At 58.1% G+C, this 18,830-nt stretch overlaps 1 protein-coding gene across 2 annotated transcripts in view; it reads left to right on the forward strand.

Moving 5' to 3' along the window:
• Positions 1–1,941: 1,941 nt before the first annotated feature.
• Nadk (NAD kinase) overlaps positions 1,942–18,830 on the forward strand; it is a 31,593-nt gene continuing 14,704 nt past the window's right edge. Inside the window, exon 1 of one of the 2 annotated variants that reach the window (XM_042701936.1) lies at positions 1,942–2,014. The gene's annotated coding sequence lies outside the window, so the exon portion shown is untranslated. Of the gene's footprint in view, positions 2,015–4,020; positions 4,147–18,830 lie in introns of those variants that run through there. The other variant, XM_042701935.1, reaches the window with a different exon arrangement.

The following is an 18,830-nucleotide window of genomic DNA, read 5'->3' on the forward strand; positions in this document are numbered from 1 at the left end:
CTTAGAGAGGGCTGGGAAGGTGGCTGAGTGGTAGAGCGCTTGCCTTGCATGCCTGAGGCCCTGGGTTCGATTCCTCAGCACACATAAGCAAAAAGAAAAAAGCCGGAAGTGGCGCTGTGGCTCAAGTGGTAGAGTGCTAGCCTTGAGCTGAAGAGCTGAGGAACAGCGCCCAAGCCCAGAGTTCAGGCCCCACAATCGGATCTAAAAACAAAACAAAACAAAAAACCCCTTAGAGAGCCTGCCTTACTGAAAGGTGGACCTGACATTGGGCTGGAACTGCCCCAGGCAGCCAATCAGGAGACAGTCAAGTTGGCCATGCTGGATACGGACCCCTGGGCAGGATCTACCAGCCCTGGTCTCCACTCTGAGCTCAGGGAAGCACGGCCTAGCCTATGCCGGATGTGCTCAGACCCCAAGGGTGGAAAAGCCGAGCTGACGTACTCGCTTACCTCCACAGGAAGGCTCTCTCCCTCGGGCTACCAAACTCTTGGCCATTTTCTACTCTAGCCAGGCTGGCCAGCTCCTTTCCAGCCCAAGGCTGGCCCAGACTCCAAAGAGTTTTAGCCTACATGCTTCTGTACCCACTACCTGTGCCTGAGAGCCGAGCTCGGAGCTCCCCCCAACCACAGCCTGGTGAGGCGCAGCCCTGTCTGCTGTGTTCCCCACCCACCTCCTCTCCTGTCCCTGGGCCCCCATCGGTCAACTCTTTGAAAAGCCCAGGCCAAGTGCAGCTTTTGGAGGTCAGGAAAACATAAGCAATACGGAGGCCATCTTTAATAGAAAACACAATAAATCGCCCTAATGAGCCGGGCGCCGGTGGCTCACGCCTGTCATCCTAGCTACTCAGGGGGCTGAGATCTGAGGAGCACAGTTCAAAGCCAGCCCGGGCATGAAAGTCTGTAAGACTCATCCCCAATAAACCAATAGAAAACCAGAAGTGGAGCTGTGGCTCAAGTGGTAGAGCGTGTTCACCTTGGGCCGAGGGGCGGAGCCCAGGCCCAGAGTTCAACGGACAAAACAAACAAACAAATCACCCTAACAGCCCTGGGGCTAGGAAAGCCTTAGGACAGGGCCTTGTCAGCCTACTCCCAGCCCTCTCAACCACTCTGGGCCTTTGAGTATAACATGCCTGGAATCTCCTCCTGGGTTTTGATCTTGCCTTTCCTGCCCTGACCCTCCTTGACTATTTAGACTTTGCCCAAATGACACACCATTGGCTTCGTTTCTGGCTGTGGCCTTTGGCTGTTGGTGGTTTGAGCTCTGGGCCCCACAATCCCATCTTCGGATTCCCCTCTACCCAGATGAAACATTACACAATCCATATCTGCTGACAGCCATGGCCCTGGGTCCTGACTGGTTAGAGAGGCCTGTGTAGGCTACGGGACGCAGGGAGAAGTGTGTGAAGGCTGTGTGACCTGAGACCAAGGGTACTCCATGTGTTGGTGGAAGGTGATGAGTGCTTCCACTCCGGAACTTTCTTTGGAGACCTGACATAACACTGGATGTTAATCTATTATTATAATACAATAACATCCAAAGCTGCAATTTAAGCATTTTTGTCCGTCCTGGGGCTTGAAGTCTGGGCCTGGGCCCTGACCCTCGGCTCTCCAGCTCAAGGCCAGTGCTCTACCCTTTGAGCCACAGCGCCACTTCTGGTTTTCTGGTGGTTAACTGGAGATCAGAGTCTCACGGACTTTACTGCCCAGGCTGGCTGTGAACCAAGGTCCCCAGATCTTAGCCTCCAGCTAGCTGGGGTGACTGGGGTCAGCCACTGGCCCTGGCCCTGGGCTTTCTCCTGGGGTGTGGCTGGGGTCACTGTGGAAGCCAGTGCGATTGCAAAACGGCCAGGGGAAGTTACAGAAGTGAAGAGTCCCCAATTCCCGGTCCCACCCCATCCGGCCCTGCCCTGGCCTCCCAGCCCGGCTGGCCTGACCCCATCCAGGCCCCAGCCTCCCTGCCCGGCCGGCCTGCCTGAGCCCATCCCGGCCAGAGGTGCTGTATGCAGGACCTTCAGGTACAGGGCGGGAGACTGCAGACCCGGTGAACCTGTGAAAGCCATGGTTAGGTGTCGGGTCCCGGTTGTGGGGATCCCGGTTGTGGGGGTCCCAGTTGTGGGATCTCGGTTGTGGGGGTCTCTGGTGGCGGGGTCCCGGTTGTGGGGGTCCCGGGTGTCGGGGTCCCAGATGATGGGATCCCGGTTGTGGGGATCCCGGGTGTCGGGGTCCCGGGTGTTGTTGGGGGTCCCGGGGTCCCGGGTGTTGGGAGCGTGGGGGGGGGAGCGCGGGGGGAGTGCGGGGGGGGGGAGCGTGGGGCGCGGGGGAGAGCGCGGGGGGGGGAACGCGGGGGGGGAGCGCGGGGGGGGGGGAGAGCGCGGGGTGGGCAGCGCGGAGGAGCGGGGGGTGGGGGGGGGAGCGCGGGGCGGGGGAGCGCGGGGCGGGCAGCGCGGGGGGGGGGAGCGCGGGGCGGGCAGCGCGGGGGGGAGCGCGGGGCGGGCAGCGCGGGGGGGGGCAGCGCGGGGGGGGGGGAGCGCGGGGCCGGCAGCGCGGGGGCGGGCAGCGCGGGGGGGGGGGGGGGGGAGCGCGGGGCGGGGCAGCGCGGGGCGGGGGGGGCAGCGCGGGGCGGGGGGGGCAGCGCGGGGGCGGGCAGCGCGGGGCGGGGCGGGCAGCGCGGGGCGGGGCGGGCAGCGCGGGGCGGAGCGCGGGGGGGAGCGCGGGGCGGGGGGGGGGGGGAGCGCGGGGCGGGCAGCGCGGGGGGGGGGCAGCGCGGGGGGGGGGAGCGCGGGGCGGGGCGGGCAGCGCGGGGGGGGGGGCAGCGCGGGGCGGGGGGGCAGCGCGGGGCGGGCAGCGCGGGGCGGGCAGCGCGGGGCGGGCAGCGCGGGGCGGAGCGCGGGGGGAGCGCGGGGCGGGGGGGGGGGAGCGCGGGGCGGGGGAGGGCAGCGCGGGGCGGGGGGGGGGGCAGCGCGGGGCGGGCAGCGCGGGGCGGAGCGCGGGGGCAGCGCGGGGCGGGGGGGGGGGGAGCGCGGGGCGGGGGGGGCAGCGCGGGGCGGGCAGCGCGGGGCGGAGCGCGGGGGGGGCAGCGCGGGGCGGAGCGCGGGGGGGGCAGCGCGGGGCGGAGCGCGGGGGGGGAGCGCGGGGCGGGGGGGGGAGCGCAGGGCGGGGGGGGCAGCGCGGGGCGGGGGGGGGGAGCGCGGGGCGGGGGGGGCAGCGCGGGGGGGGGCAGCGCGGGGCGGAGCGCGGGGGGAGCGCGGGGCGGGGGGGGAGCGCGGGGCGGGGGGGGGCAGCGCGGGGCGGGGGGGGGGGCAGCGCGGGGCGGGCAGCGCGGGGCGGAGCGCGGGGGGAGCGCGGGGCGGGGGGGGGGGAGCGCGGGGCGGGGCGGGCAGCGCGGGGCGGGGGGGGGGAGCGCGGGGCGGGGGGGGCAGCGCGGGGCGGAGCGCGGGGGGAGCGCGGGGCGGGGGGGGGAGCGCGGGGCGGGGGGGGCAGCGCGGGGCGGGGGGGGGAGCGCGGGGCGGGGCGGGCAGCGCGGGGGGAGCGCGGGGCGGGGGGGGGGGAGCGCGGGGCGGGGGGGGGGGAGCGCGGGGCGGGGGGGGGGAGCGCGGGGCGGGGGGGGGCAGCGCGGGGCGGGCAGCGCGGGGCGGAGCGCGGGGGGGAGCGCGGGGCGGGGGGGGGGAGCGCGGGGCGGGGGGGGCAGCGCGGGGCGGGGGGGGGCAGCGCGGGGCGGGGGGGGGGCAGCGCGGGGCGGGGGGGGGAGCGCGGGGCGGGGGGGGCAGCGCGGGGCGGGGGGGGCAGCGCGGGGCGGGCAGCGCGGGGCGGGCAGCGCGGGCCGGGCAGCGCGGGGCGGGCAGCGCGGGGCGGAGCGCGGGCCCCTTGCGCCCTCCCCTAGCTCTCCCCCGCCTCCCCCCCCCGCCCCGCCCCTACCCTCGGCGCTCGGCGATTGCGCAGAGCCCCACTTGCTTGGCCTGCGCCAGTGCGCACGCGTGGAGGCCGCGCCTGCGCGCTGGCGGCCGGCGGCGCTGCTCGGCGGTGCTGGCGCCCGGACCGGGCGGCCATGGGGCGAGCGGCCGGTTCGCGGAAGGCCAGGTAGCGGCGGGCGGCGGGGCCCGCGTCTCGGCCCGGCATGTAGACGCCCCGCGGACGCGCGGCGCGGACGGTGAGTGCGGAGCCGGGCGCTCGGTCGCCGGCGGCGCCGCCCACTGGCCCCGGTGGCTGCGGCCGCCGCCCCGGCCCGGCCAGGCCACGTGTGGCGCCGGTCCCGCCCGGGGGGCCCCGGGGCCTGCGGGGAGGGGCCGGACGCGCGGGTGGAGGACCCAGTACTGACCGGTGGGTACTGACCGGGGCGGGTACTGACCAGTGGGTACTGACCGGGGTGGGTACTGACCGGGGCGGGTACTGACCGGGGTGGGTACTGACCGGGGCGGGTACTGACCAGTGGGTACTGACCGGGGTGGGTACTGACCAGTGGGTACTGACCGGGGTGGGTACTGACCGGGGCGGGTACTGACCAGTGGTACTGACTGGGGTGGGTACTGACTGGAGTGGGTACTGACCAGTGGTACTGACTGGGGTGGGTACTGACCAGGGCGGGTACTGACCAGTGGGTACTGACCGGGGTGGGTACTGACCGGGGTGGGTACTGACCAGTGGGTACTGACTGGGGTGGGTACTGACCGGGGGTGGGTACTGACCGGGGCGGGTACTGACCCAATGGTACTGACCGGGGTGGGTACTGACACGGTGGGTACTGACCAGTGGGTACTGACCGGGGCGGGTACTGACCAGTGGGTACTGACCGGGGTGGGTACTGACCGGGGTGGGTACTGACCAGTGCGTACTGACCGGGGTGGGTACTGACCAGTGGGTACTGACCGGGGTGGGTACTGACCGGGGCGGGTACTGACCCGGTGGGTACTGACCGGGGTGGGTGCTGACCCGGTGGGTACTGACTGGGGTGGGTACTGACTGGGGTGGGTACTGACCCAGTGGGTACTGACTGGGGTGGGTACTGACCCAGTGGTACTGACTGGAGTGGGTACTGACTGGGGCAGGTACTGACCGGGGTGGGTACTGACCCGGTTGGTACTGACTGGAGTGGGTACTGACCCGGTGGGAACTGACTGGGGTGGGTACTGACCGGGGTGGGTACTGACTGGAGAGGGTACTGACTGGGGGTGGGTACTGACCCAGTGGTACTGACTGGAGTGGGTACTGATGGGGTGGGTACTGGCCGGGGCGGGTACTGACCGGTGGGTACTGACCGGGGCGGGTACTGACCTGGTGGGTACTGACTGGGGTGGGTACTGACCCGGTTGGTACTGACCGGGGTGGGTACTGACCCAGTGGTACTGACTGGAGTGGGTACTGACCCGGTGGGTACTGACTGGGGTGGGTACTGACCGGGGTGGGTACTGACTGGAGAGGGTACTGACTGGGGGTGGGTACTGACCCAGTCGTACTGACTGGAGTGGGTACTGACCGGGGTGGGTACTGACTGGGGCAGGTACTGACCCGGTGGGTACTGATTTGGGTGGGTACTGACTGGGGGTGGCTACTGACCCGGTGGGTACTGATAGGGGTGGGTACTGACTGGAGAAGTACTGATTGGGGTGGGTACTGACTGGGGGTGGGTACTGACCCAGTAGTACTGACTGGAGTGGGTACTGACCGGGGTGGGTACTGACCAGGATGGGTACTGACTGGAGTGGGTACTGACTCAGTGGTACTGACTGGAGTGGGTACTGATTGGGGTGGGTACTGACCGGGGTGGGTACTGACTGGAGTGGGTACTGACCGGAGTGGGTACTGACTGGGGGTGGGTACTGACCCAGTGGGTACTGATAGGGGTGGGTACTGACTGGAGAGGGTACTGATTGGGGTGGGTACTGACTGGGGTGGGTACTGACTGGGGTTGGGTACTGACCCGGTGGGTAATGACCGGATGGGTACTGACTGGGGGTGGGTAATGACCGGGGTGGTACTGACCCGTTGGGTACTGACTGGAGAGGGTACTGACAGATGGGTACTGACTGGAGTGGGTATTGACTTGGGTGAGTACTGACTCAGGATGGGTACTAAACCAGGGTACTGACTTGGGGTGGGTACTGACTGGAATGGGCACTGATTGGAGTGAGTACTGACTTAGGGTGGGTACTGACTCGAGGTTGGTACTGACTTGGGTGGGTACTGGCTTGAGTGGATACTAGCTCAGTGTGGATACTGACCCGGGTGGGTACTGACTCAAGGTGGGTACTGATTTGGAGTGGGTACTGATTCAGGTGGTATTGAGCCGGGTGGGTACTGACCTGGTGGTACTGGCCAGGGTGGGTACTGACCAAGTGGTACTGACTTTGGGTGGGTACTGATTGGGAGTGGGTACTGGCTTGGGATGGTACGGCTCGGGGTGGTCTGACTTTGGGTGAGTACTAGCTCAGGTGGTAAGGACTTGGGTGGTACTGACAGGCTACTTGACAGGGTTCTGACGCAGGGTGGACATGGCTCTGGGCGGGTATTGACTGGGTACTAAGAGTGGGTACTGGCTCAGGCTGGGTAGTGGCTCAGGGTAGTACTGACTCCAGCTGATACTGATGAAGGCTGGTGGGGTGGGAGGGAGGACAGGGATAGGCATGGGGTCCGGTGGAGGGGCGACTGGCGGGCAAGGCGTGGGCCAGGGTGGTCACTGGCTGACCCCTCCTTGGAGCTGGGTGGGCAGCGGGGATGCCCGGCTCTCGTGGTTGAAGCACTCGGGGGCTGCGGGCCCAGCCCTGGGGGGAGCTGCTGGGATAAGAATTTGGTAAAGCTGTGTGGTCCTGGAATTCTCTGAAATTGCTTTCCAAAGAGTTCTGTTGGGGAGGGGGCTGAGGGGGGGCACAGGGCCGTTCGTGGCCTGTGCACACTCAGCGTGGATGCTTCTGAATAGCCAGTTAACTGTCCTTTCTTGTTCTGGAACGCGTGCTGTTTCAGTTCGGAACTTATTCACTCTTGGCTCTCGAGGGCCGTGATTTTCAAAAACGGGGTTCACTTCCTTCCTCGTCTCTGCCGACCTTGGTTGGCCTGCAGCTGCCAGCCTTGCCTTAGTAAGTGGTCTTGGTGTCTGGCCGGTAGTCAAGGCCTCGCAGGCCTCCGGAGACTTCCCGGCACCCATTGCTCGCCCGGAGGCGAGCCAGTGCGCAAGGCCAGGCGCCTCCCGTCAGCCCCGAGGCCAGGCTGGGCCATGCTTCTGCAGATCCTCACTTAGATCCGCGATTCTGTCAGGGGTGGGCTTAGAACTTTACAGAAGGACATTCTCTGCTCTTGTGGTGCCAGCGTGAAGCACTCCACCTCCAGCACTGGGGTGCCAGCTCTGGGTAGCGTTTACTGGAGCAAAGGAGCAAACTGGGTACTGAGAATTTGCAAGTGTGAGTTTGAAAGACCCCAGACTCACTGGGGCACTTTCTTTAACGGGAGAGCGCCCCAGATACCAAGACTCCAAACCAGCAGATGCAACAAGCAAGAGGAGTTTATTTGACGTTTGCGCAAACGGACTCTCTGTCCCAAGCAGACAGGGAGCCCCGAGCAGAGGTTACAGACATTTTTAAAGGCAAAAATCATAGAATCAGCATAAAATACTCTTTGTGATATAATTGGCTTATGGTTGGTCTATAATTGGTTGACATTTGACCCGGTTTATGGTCTGGCCAGGTGGTCATTGTCAAGGTTTGTCCCAGGGATGGCTTAATTAATTTGGAACTGAAGAACATGTACTTATCTATAACCGCTATTCTTGTCCTGGGTGGGCTGATATCCGGACATCTGGGCCGGCCAATACTTGAGTTATTGCCAATTATCTCCCAGGCCAAAGGGGGTCTAAATGCAAGCATATTTACAGAAGCAAAGTCAGCAGTTAGCAAGTTAATAATTGTTGTGGTGAAGTGAGGTTCCTAATTTTTAACTCTTCAAGCTAATGAGCTGAGCAGGTCCTGCCTTCTGTCCCTAGCTTTTCCTCTCTTCCTCCCTCCCTTCTCCCTCCTGCTTTTATCTTTTTCCTCTTTTTTTTTTTTTTTTTTTTGTCGGTCGTGGGGCTTGAACTCTGGGCCTGGGCGCTGTCCCTCAGCTCTTCAGCTCAAGGCAAGCGTTCTACCACTTGAGCTACAGCGCCACTTCCGGTTTTCTGGTGGTTTATTGGAGATAGGAGTCTCACGGTCTCTCCTGCCCAGGCTGGCTTTGAACCGCGATCCTCAGATCTCAGCCTCCTAAGTAGCTAGGGTTACAGGCGTGAGCCACCAGCGCCCGGCTATCTTTTTCCTCTTATCTCCCCCTTTCTCGCTGAGATTGGGTCTTGCTGTGTAGGCTGGTCTTGAACTCATATTCTGGCCTGTGCTTCCTGAGTTCTGGGATTGTAGACGTGTACCACTATGCCTAGCCTTTCTTTTCTTTTCTTTCTCCTTTTTTTCTTGGTTATGGGGTTTGAACTCTGGGCCTAGGCGCTGCTCCTCAGCTCTTCAGCTCAAGGCAAACACTCTTACCACTTGAGCCACAGCGCCACTTCCAGTTTTCTGGTAGTTTATTAGCGATAAGAGTCTCACAGACTTAACTGCCCTGGCTGGCTTTGATCTGTGATCCTCAGATCTCAGCTTCCTGAGTAGCTAGGTTTACAGCTATGAGCCACTGGTGCCCAGCCTTTATTTTATTTTTTGCTGATCCTGGGGCTTGAACTCAAGGTCTGGGTGCTGTCTCTGAGCTTTTTTGCTCAAGGCTAGCACTCTACCACTTGAGCCACAGTGCCACTGTAGGCCTTTTTGAGTAGTTTATTGGAGATAAGAGTATTGTAGGCTGGGAAGATGGCTCAGTGGTAGACTGCTTGCCTTGCATACATGAGGCCCTGGGTTCGAGTCCTCAGTACCACATAAGCAGAAAAAGCCGAAGTGGTACTGTGGCTCAAGTGGTAGAGCGCTAACCTTGAGCTGAAGAGCTGAGGAACAGCACCACAAACCTGAGTATCATGTTTGTGTCTGTATGCTCTGAGGATCTGAATGAAATTAAATGGGGTTGGAATTTGTTTTCTTACCTAGCATGAGGCCCTGCATTCCAGACCCAGCAAGCAAAAATAAAGTTAAAAAGTTAATGCTGGGCATGGTGGCTTACACCTGTAATCCTAGGAGCCTGAGGTCTGAGGATTTAGGTTTGAAGCCATCCCTGACAGGAAAATCTGCAAGACTTATTTCCAATTAATCACCAAAAAGACAGAAGTGGAGCTGTGGCTTAAGTGGTAAGAGTGCCAGCCTTGAGCAAAAAATCCAAGGGAGATGGCTGAAAGGTGGCTCAGTGGTAGAGTGAGTGCTTGCCTAGCATGCATGAAACCCTGGGTTCCATTCCTCAGTACCACATACACACAAAGAGCCGAAAGTGGTGCTGTGGCTCAAGTGGTACAGTGCTAGTCTTGAGCAAAAGAAACTTAGGGACAGTGCCCAGGCCCTGAGTTCAAGTCCCAGGACTGGCAAAAAAAAAAAAAAAAAATCCAAGGAAGATTGCTTAGCCCTCAGTTTAAGACCCAGGACTGGACAACCAATAACAAAAAGATCTGAGGATCATGTTTGGAAGCCAGCTTGGGCGGGAAAGGCCATGACATTCTGGTCTCCAATTAACCACCAAGGCTGGAAATGAGCTGTGGCTTAAAGAGGTCGAACACTAGCCTTTGCTTAAAGCTCAGGGACAGTGCCTAGCTCCTGAGTTCAAGCCCCGAGACTAGCACCAAGATAGATAGATAGATAGATAGATAGATAGATAGATAGATAGATAGATTAGCATGTTAAAGAAACTTGAATGTGAGATCAGATTTGCAGTTGTTAAAAACATACAATGTGGGGCTGGGAAGGTGGCTCAGTGGTAGAGTGCTCACCTCGCCTGCATGAGGCCTTGGGTTCGATTCCTCAGCACCACATAAGCAGAAAAAGCCAGAAGTGGTGCTGTGGCTCAAGTGGTAGGGTGCTAACCTTGAGCTGAAGAGCTGAGCGACAGTACCCAGGCCCAGAGTTCAAGCCCCACGACCGACAACAAAAAAAAAAGGAAATATACTGTGCACTCACCATGGGCCTCACTAAAATTTAAGCTGATTTAAATATTTAGTCTCACTTTTTTTTTTTTTTTGGTAGGTCATGGGGCTTGAACTCTGGGCCTGGGCGCTGTCCCTGCGCTCTCAGCTCAAGGCAAGTGCTCTACCACTTGAGCCACAGCACCATTTCTAGTTTTCTAGTGGTTTATTGGAGATAAAGAGTCTCACGGAGTTTCCTGCCCGGGCTGGCTTTGAACCGAGATCCTCAGATCTCAGCCTCCTGAGGAGCTAGGATGACAGGCAGGAGCCACTGGTGCCTGGCTTTGAGTATCACTTTTTTTAACAGGTTTACTGCTTAGTCACACAATTGGTTTTGCAAGTGAATCTCAGCAGCCTTTTCATTAGCAAGTGAGTAGGAAGGGGCACACCGCCAGGCCACCCTGGTCAGCGCTGGCCACGCCCTTCCCCTGTGCCCAGTCCGGATCCACTTGCGTGTCCGTGAGTCAGCCTTGTTGGTGCCATGAGGTCTGTGAAACCCGGAAACCGAGTTTCCCTTTAGCAGCCTGGACACAGGCAGTTGAAGGAGGCAGGGGAGGCTCTGCGTGCCTTCCCCAAATCTCATCCTGTGTGTCTTCATCTGCGTCCGTGGAAAAATGTCCTCATGCGTCCTTCGTGGGTTTCCCTGCTGGTCTAGCAGAAGTGCAGGCCCCACTATGGAGCCTGGGGGGCGGGGGCATGGGAGGTAGGGCGGCCCTGGGACCCAGCCGCCGCCTGCTGGGGAGGGAGGGGTATGAAAGGTGGGTGGCCCTGAGCCCCCAGCCTCCACCTGGGGGCTCTGCCCAGATCTCCAGCTCATCATAGTTAGTGTCGGAGCTGAGCTGCGCGGGGCGGCCTGCTAGCGTTCACCACAGCATGGCTGATCTGGCGGCCTGGGGGTGGAAAACCCCATTCTGGTGTCAGAAATGACCTGCGAGGGCACACGACCAAGCATATCCCAAGAGTTCCCTGCTCAAGCGCTCTACCACTTGAGCTGCAGCTCCACTTCCGGTTTTCTGGTGGTTAATTGGAGATAAAGAGCCTCATGAAACTTTGCTGCCCGGGCTGGCTTTGAACCGCGATCCTCAGATCTCAGCCTCCTGAGTAGCTAGGATGACAGGTGTGAGCCACCAGTGCCCGGCCTCACTCGCTACCTTTTTGCCTGGACTGGCCTTGAACCAGGTAGCTGGGATTATAGGCATGAGCCTCTGTACTCAGCTAGGTGTCGAGTTTCTTAGGTGTGTTTTTGTTTTGTTTTGTTTTGCCTTTGTCTGTGCAGGGCTAATGGCTTCAGCACATTGTCAGTCTGCCTGTCCTCTATTGAACTGCCTTTGTAACTTACCACAAAGCCCTGGCTCTCTTCTGCTACACAGTCTGAACTTCTACAGCTGTACAGTAGATCGCAAGACCACAGAGCAATTCAAACCCCTCCTCAATTTTTTAAAAAGATTCTTGGCTGGGTTTATTTCTGTGGTTTTAATGCTGGTGCTGGAGCTTGATCTCCAGTTCTCTCTGCTCTCACTTGGCACTTTGGGTCAGGGTTTACACGCTCCCATTTGAACCCTAGCTTTTTGGTGGTCAATAAGAATCTCATGATCTCAGCCTCCTGAATAGCTAGGATCACCAGCACCCGCCAGATCTCACACTTTTTTCTTTTTCTTTTGCCAGTCCTGGGGCTTGAACTCAGGGTCCGGGCACTGTCTCCAAGCTTCTTTTTACTCAATGCTAGCGCTCTACCACTTGAATTACAGCACCACTTCTGGCCTTTTCTTTCTTTTTTTTTTTGGGGGGGGGGGGGGGTCCGGTCATGGGGCCTGAACTCTGGGCCTGGGCGCTGTCCCTCAGCTCTTCAGCTCAAGGCAAGCGCTCTACTACTGAGCCACCTTCCCAGCCCCACTTCTGGCCTTTTCTGTTTATATGGGCCCAAGGAATTGAACCCAGGACTTCATGCATGCTAGGTAAGCACTTTGTCACCAAGCCACATTCCTGGCCCAGATCTCAGATGTCTGAGAAGCGAGGATGATAGGCATGCGCCGCCTGTGCCCAGCTTCTTGTGTGTTTGTTTAAGACTGTCTTCTGTGAAGCCAGACTGGCTCCCCCGCCGTCCCCTTCTCTGCCTCCCAAGCGTTGGGAGGCAGCCCCGGGTCCTGAACCCAGGCTGGACGTGTCCTTTGGCTTTTTTTGCTCTGCCACCGGAGCCACAGCCCCCCCTTGCTTTTGGCTGGAGCACTGGGGATAAGCGTCTCAAGGGCTCTCCTGCTGTTGGGCTCTGGACCTGGATGCAGAGGCTTGCGGTGGGAGTCCCCGGCGCCCGGCCTCTCTTTTCAGTGGTTTTAGCCGGGTGCCTGCGTCTGTCCGAGGTCGGCGTGAGCTTGGCAGCCGTTGGCCCGGTAGTGGCTCTGCCTCCTCCCGGTGTGGCCGTGGGCGGGTTCCAGGCCGCGCAGCGTCCCCGCTGACGGGTCACAACTCCTGCTGTTGTCCTGGTCCTGGCCAGTGGTCCGCACTGCCACTCCTGTCTGCCTCGTGTCCTTCTTCGTCTTTCTGTCCCAGCACCGCAGAGACCTGGCCGGGGCCATGCTTCCTTCCAGAGGCTGCCTCCCTCTCTCCTGACGGTCCTTCTGCTTCCAGGTAAGACCTTGGCTCTAAGCGGCCCACTTGCTGCTTTCTCTAGACAGCTTGCTCTGAGCCCCGCGCGGGTGGTGCCGGTGTGGGGTCAGGGTGGTGAGGAACGCTTTAGCACCTGGAGTCCGGACCCCAGTGCCGCCACCAAGAAGGGCGGCTGGACCCCAGCGCCGCCACCACCAAGGACCTGGACAGCGCTCGGCCGCGTGCGTGCACAGAAGGGAGTTTGTCTGAGTGTTGCGGGTCCTGAAGAATGGCGCTGTAAGGCCTCATGGTGACAGCTTTAAACCTCTTCCTTTGGTGCTGGAATGGAGCTCTGGGCTTTGTGTATGACCAGTTCACTTTGTGGTCATGAAGTTCGGTCGTATGCTGATACTGTTTAGGTTCCATGTGCGTGCATGTGTGCATGTGCGTGCATGCGTGTGCATGCGTGCATGGGGCTGAACCTCAAGGGTCCGAGCACCGTCCCTTCACTTTTCTCACTCCATTTCTGGCTTTTTGCTGGATAGTTGGAGATACTTTTCTGCCTGGCCTGGCTTTGAACTGTCGTTCTTAGAACTCAGCCTCCTGAGCAGCCCCAGCGCCTGGCTCTGCTCCTCAGGTGACACCTCTGTCCTGTGTGTCTCCGGCACCCTCTCCAGTGGTGGCATGTGGCCTTGGGCTGGCTGCGGGGCCGCTTGGCAGTGATTTGCAGCTGAGTGAAGCCTGGGGTGGTTAGAGTCGCCTGGTGCCTCGTCTGCTCAGCCCCGAGCAGGGAGGAGCCCCAGCGCACGTGGCATCCATCCTCTGGCTGGGCCTGCCTTCTCAATGTAGAAAGCAGCCGGGAGCCGGTGGCTCACACCTGCCAGCTACGCAGGAAGCCGAGCTCTGAGGATGGACAGCTGGTACTAACTGCCTGACCAGGCAAGAAAGTCCGTGAGACTTTTTTGTTTGTTGGTCATGGGGCTTGAACTCTTGGCCTAGGCGCTGTCCATGAGCTCTTCAGCTCAAGGAGAGCGAGCGCTCTACCACTTGAGCCACAGCGCCACTTCCGGTTTTCTGGTGGTTAATTGGAGACAACAGTCCCATGGACTTTGCTGTCTGGCTGACTTTGAACTGAGATCCTCAGATCTCCGCTTCCTGAGTAGCTAGGATTACAGGTGTGAGCCATCAGGGTCTGGCTTTGTGAGACTTTTATCTCCAATTAACTACCTAAAAACCAGAAGTAGAGCTGTGGTTCAAAGTGATAGAGCAGGGCTGGGAAGGTGGCTCAGTGGTAGAGTGCTTGCCTTGCATGCATGAGGCCCTGGGTTCAATTCCTCAGCACCACATAAGCAAAAAAGAAAAAAAGCTGGAAGTGGCACTGTGGCTCAAGTGGTAGAGGGCTAGCCTTGAGCTGAAGAGCTGAGGGACAGTGCCCAGGCCCAGAGTTCAGGCCCCATGACCGAAAAAAAAAAAAATGATAGAGCACCTTTGAGCAACAAAGCTCAGAGACAGCACCCAGGCCCTGAGCCCAAGCTCTATGACGAACCTCAAAAAAAAGTGGTAACACAGGAAGGAGAGGACGGTGTTCTGTTCTCAAGGAGTATGAAGGAGGTGGTGTCCTCCAGGGGTGAAGGAGGTGTGGTGTGGTGTCCTGGGGGGGGCCGGGGTGAAGGAGGCGTGGTGTTCTCCAGAGGTGAAGGAGGCGAGGTTGGCAACGGCTTTCTGTGTCCCCCTGGGGTGTGGAGGAGCAAGGGACCTGCACGGCTGTGGAGGAAGTCCTTCTTGGATCCGTGGTGATTGTGTGGCCTGTGCAGGCGAGCAGAGAGGATGTGCAGGAGGCGGGGAGGACTTAGCCAAGCACCACGAGCGGGGCTGCTGGCTTGGCGGGGGGCAGCTTTGGTGGCTCCGTTCTGGACGTATCTTCTTTGGGTGCTGGCGTGCTGGCGTGTGGAGCCCGCGGCCTTGCCCCTTGCAGGGTAGTGGTCCCTACAGTTGAGCTAAGCTGTCTGTCTGTGTTTTTCCAAGTGCTGTGCGGGAATCTGCCCTGTTCAGTGTCTGCCATTTCATTCGTGTACCGCGTGGACTCGGCGTCTGTGACCGCTGACCTTGTCTCGGCTCTGGACAGAGGACTGGCCTCCACCCTGAGCCCTGCCTGCCCTTGCCTCTCCGTTTATACCACACTCCCTTCCTTCAGCTCCTAAGTGGAGACTGGCCAGGCTCAGCCTCGGGGCCTTCTCCCTCGTGGGAGCCCAGCCAGGCCCAGGACCGTCCGTCTGTCTGCCCATCCGTCCGTCCATCCGCCTGCCCGTCCGTCCATCCGTCCGTCTGTCTGTCCGTCCGTGTGGGTAGAACCCAGCGCCTGGGGCCCGGCTGTAGAGTGGTGCTCTGTTCACTGGCTGGGGCTCAGCCCCAGTGTCAAGGTGGTGTGGGCACAGGCATGAAGAAGGGCACGAGGCTCCCGCCCTCCCCCCTCTCTCCCTTCCTGAAGAGCAGTTGTCTGTCCTTCCTGTGTCCCGTCCCACCTGACTGACACCTGCCTGGCTCTGGGTCCCCTCCCTTAGTCTTGGCTTTTTGTCCTAACAAGGAACCAGCCACGTTTGGAGCTTTGGCTGCGGGTAGCAGGTGCGGCTGGCGGGAATGGGCCAGGCATTGCGGCGAGGCACGGTGGTCGGCGGCCGCTCTCCCCTGGCCTCGCTCCCCGGTGTTCCCTCACACAGCAGTTCTGTACTGGCGGCACAGAAGAGCTGCTGGTGCCGTTCTCTCTCAGTGCAGACTTTTCTAGAATTATAATTTCTCGCCAAACCCTGTTTTTGGTTGGTGTGTATGTCTGTGTGTATGCATGCATGTGTGTGCACGCGCACACACACACACACACACAGCAGTACAGCTTGAACCTGGGGCCACACTTGCTTGGCATTTTGGCTCACTGCTGGTGCGTTACTACTTCACCACACCTCTATTTCTAGCTTTTTGCTGGTCAGTTAAAGATAAGACTGTCTCAGATCAGTCTTTCCTAGGTGGCTTTAAACAATGATTCTCAGACCTCAGCCTGCTGAGTAGCTAGGATTAGAGGACTGGCAGTTGGCTTCATTTTTGCTTTTTTTTTTTTTTTGGTATCTTGGTAACCAGCTAGGTTTGTAAGGACCACTATATGATATTTCTTTGGATTTCTTTCTTTCTCTTTGTTTCTTTCTTTGTTTCTTTGTTTCTTTCCTTCTTTCCTTCTTTCTTTTTTCTTTTTTTTTTTTTTATCGGTTGTGGGTCCTGAACTCTGGGCCTGGGCGCTGTCCTTCAGCTCTTCAGCTCAAGGCTACTGCTCTATCACTTGAGCCACAACACCACTTCTGGCTTTTTCTGCTTATATGGTGCTGAGGAATCGAACTCAGGGCCTCATGCATGCAAGGCAAGCACTCTACCACTGAGCCACTTTCCCAGCCCCTCATTTTTGCTTTTCTTTGTACTAATTTCCATATTTGCTTTTTTTCAGCTTATTTCATTTCTAGCTCTTTTGAGTTAAACTCTTAGTTCACCCCTTTTCTTTGACAAATTCTACTCTGTGTATGTGTGTGCGCACACACATGTGTACTGGTGCTTGAGCTCAGGGCTAGGACACTGTCCCTGGCTAGTTAGGAGAAATTCCCAAACTTCCAAGTGAATGAAGGTATTTCCTTTGTTTATACTTTCACCTTTTTCCAGTCTCATTGTGCTGTGATCATAGTATTTGATTTTTTACCTTTGCCATACTTGGCATTTAAACTTTTCTTTAGCTGGATGTCAGTGGTTCACACCTGTTAATCCCAGCACCTCAGGAGACTGAGATCTGAGGATTGTGGTTCAACGCCAGCCAGGGCAGGAAAGTCCATGAGACTTATCTCCAGCAAACTTCCGGAAAACTGAAGGGGCTCTGGCTCAAGTGGTAGAGTGATAGCCTTGAGCTGAAGAGCTGAGGACAGCGCCCAGGCCCAGAATTAAAGCCCCACGACAGACAAAAAAACCAAAAACAAAACTTTTCTGTCATAGTGTGGAGTCATGTGTGTGTAGACTGGCAGCATGGAGCCGTGTGGGTGTAGACTGTCACTTGGTGGAGTTGTGTGGGTGTATGTAGGCTGTTTCAGCGTGGAGCCGCGTGGGTGTTGACTGTCACAGTGGGGAGTGATGTACGTGTAGAGTGTTGCACATGGAGCTCTGTACAGGTAGACTTTGCACGTGGAGCTCAGCGTGCAGGTAGACTGTTAACATGCAAGGCTCAGCGTACAGGTAGACTGTTACATGTAGGGCTCAACATACAGGTAGACTGACGTAGTGTGGAGCTCAGCATACAGGTCGGCTGTTACACGCAGGGCTCAGTGTACAGGTAGACTTACACGCAGGGCTCAGCGTACAGGTAGATTGTTGCACGTTGAGCTCAGCATATAGGTAGGCTGTTGTAGTGTAGAGATCACATACAGGTAGACTGTTGCATGCAGGACTCAGCGTATAGGTAGACTTATATGCAGAGCTCATCAAAAGGTAGACTGTTGCACATGGACCTTAGCATACAAGTAGACTTTCATACAGGGCTCAACATGCAGTCTACAGCATGTGTAGACTGTTACACACAGAGGTCAGTGTACAAGTAGACTTGCACACGGAGCTCAGTGTACAGGTAGATTGTTACACACAAGGTGCAGCTTACAGGTAGACTGTTAGGTGTAGGGCTCAGTGTACAGGTAGACTGTTACACATGGAGATAGACTATTACACATGGAGCTCAGCATACAGGTAAACAGTTACAGTGTGAAGCTCAGCATACAGGTAGGCTGTTACATGTCCATCTCAACATATAAGTAGACTGTTGGATGCTGAGCTCAGTGTACAGGTAGACTGTTGCACACAGAGTTCAGCATATAGGTAGACTGTTACATGCAGGGTGCAATGTACAGGTAGACGGTTACACACAAGGCTCAGCGTGCAGGTAGACTGTTATACACAAGGCTCAGCATACAGATAGATGTTACACTCAGGGCTCAGTGTACAGGTAGACTATTACATGCAAGGCTCAGCGTATAGGTAGACTGTTACACACAAGGCTCAGCATACAGGTAGACTGTTAAACACAGGGCTCAGTGTACAGGTAGACTGTTACACGCAGGGCTCAGTGTACAGGTAGACTGTTACACGCAGGTCTCAGTGTACAGGTAGATTGTTACACGCAGGGCTCAGTGAACAGGTAGATTGTTACATGCAGGGCTCAGTGTACAGGTAGACTGTTACATGCAAGGCTCAGTGTACAGGTAGGCTGTTACACGCAGGGCTCAGTGTACAGGTAGACTGTTACACGCAGGGCTCAGTGTACAGGTAGATTGTTACATGCAAGGCTCAGTGAACAGGTAGACTGTTACACGCAGGGCTCAGCATATAGGTAGACTGCTACACACAAGGCTCAGTGTACAGGTAGACTGTTACATGCAGGGCTCAGTGTACAGGTAGACTTTACACACAAGGCTCAGTGTACAGGCAGACTGTTACCCGCAGGGCTCAGCATACAGGTAGACTTGCACACGGAGCTCAGTGAACAGGTAGAATATTACATGCAGGGCTCAGCATACAGGTAGACTCCTGCACACAGGGCTGAGCATACAGGTAGACTTGCACACAGCTCAGCATACAAGTAGACTGTTGCACATGGGGCTCATTATACAGGTAGACTTGTAGTGTGGAGCTCAGCATACAGGTAAACTCTTGCATGCAGAGCTCAGTGTACAGGTAGACTGTTGTAGTATGGAGTTGTGTACATGTAGACTGTTGCACACAGAACTCAGCATACAGGTAGACTTGCATGCTGAGTTCTATACAGGTAGACTTACACGCAGGGTTCAGCATACAGGTAGACTGTTGCACATGGAGCTCAGTGTATAGACTGTTACACACACAGAGCTCAGCATACAGGTAAACGGTTGTAGTGTGGCGCTCAGCATAGAGGTAGGCTATTGCCTGTGGAGCTCAGCATACAGGTAGACTGTTGGATGCTGAGCTCAGTGTACAGGCAGACTTTTACACGCAAGGCTCAGTGTACAGGCAGACTGTTGCTCACGGAGCTCAGCATACAGGTAGACTGTTGTAGTGTGGAGCTCAGTGTACAGGTAGACTGTCATAGTGTGGAGTTGTATACAGGTTGACTGTTGCACATGGAGCTCAGTGTACACCTG

Source organism: Dipodomys spectabilis, unplaced genomic scaffold (genome assembly GCF_019054845.1).
Source record: "Dipodomys spectabilis isolate Male_0828 unplaced genomic scaffold, ASM1905484v1 ptg000299l, whole genome shotgun sequence".
In the NCBI taxonomy this organism is placed as follows: Eukaryota; Metazoa; Chordata; class Mammalia; order Rodentia; family Heteromyidae; genus Dipodomys; species Dipodomys spectabilis.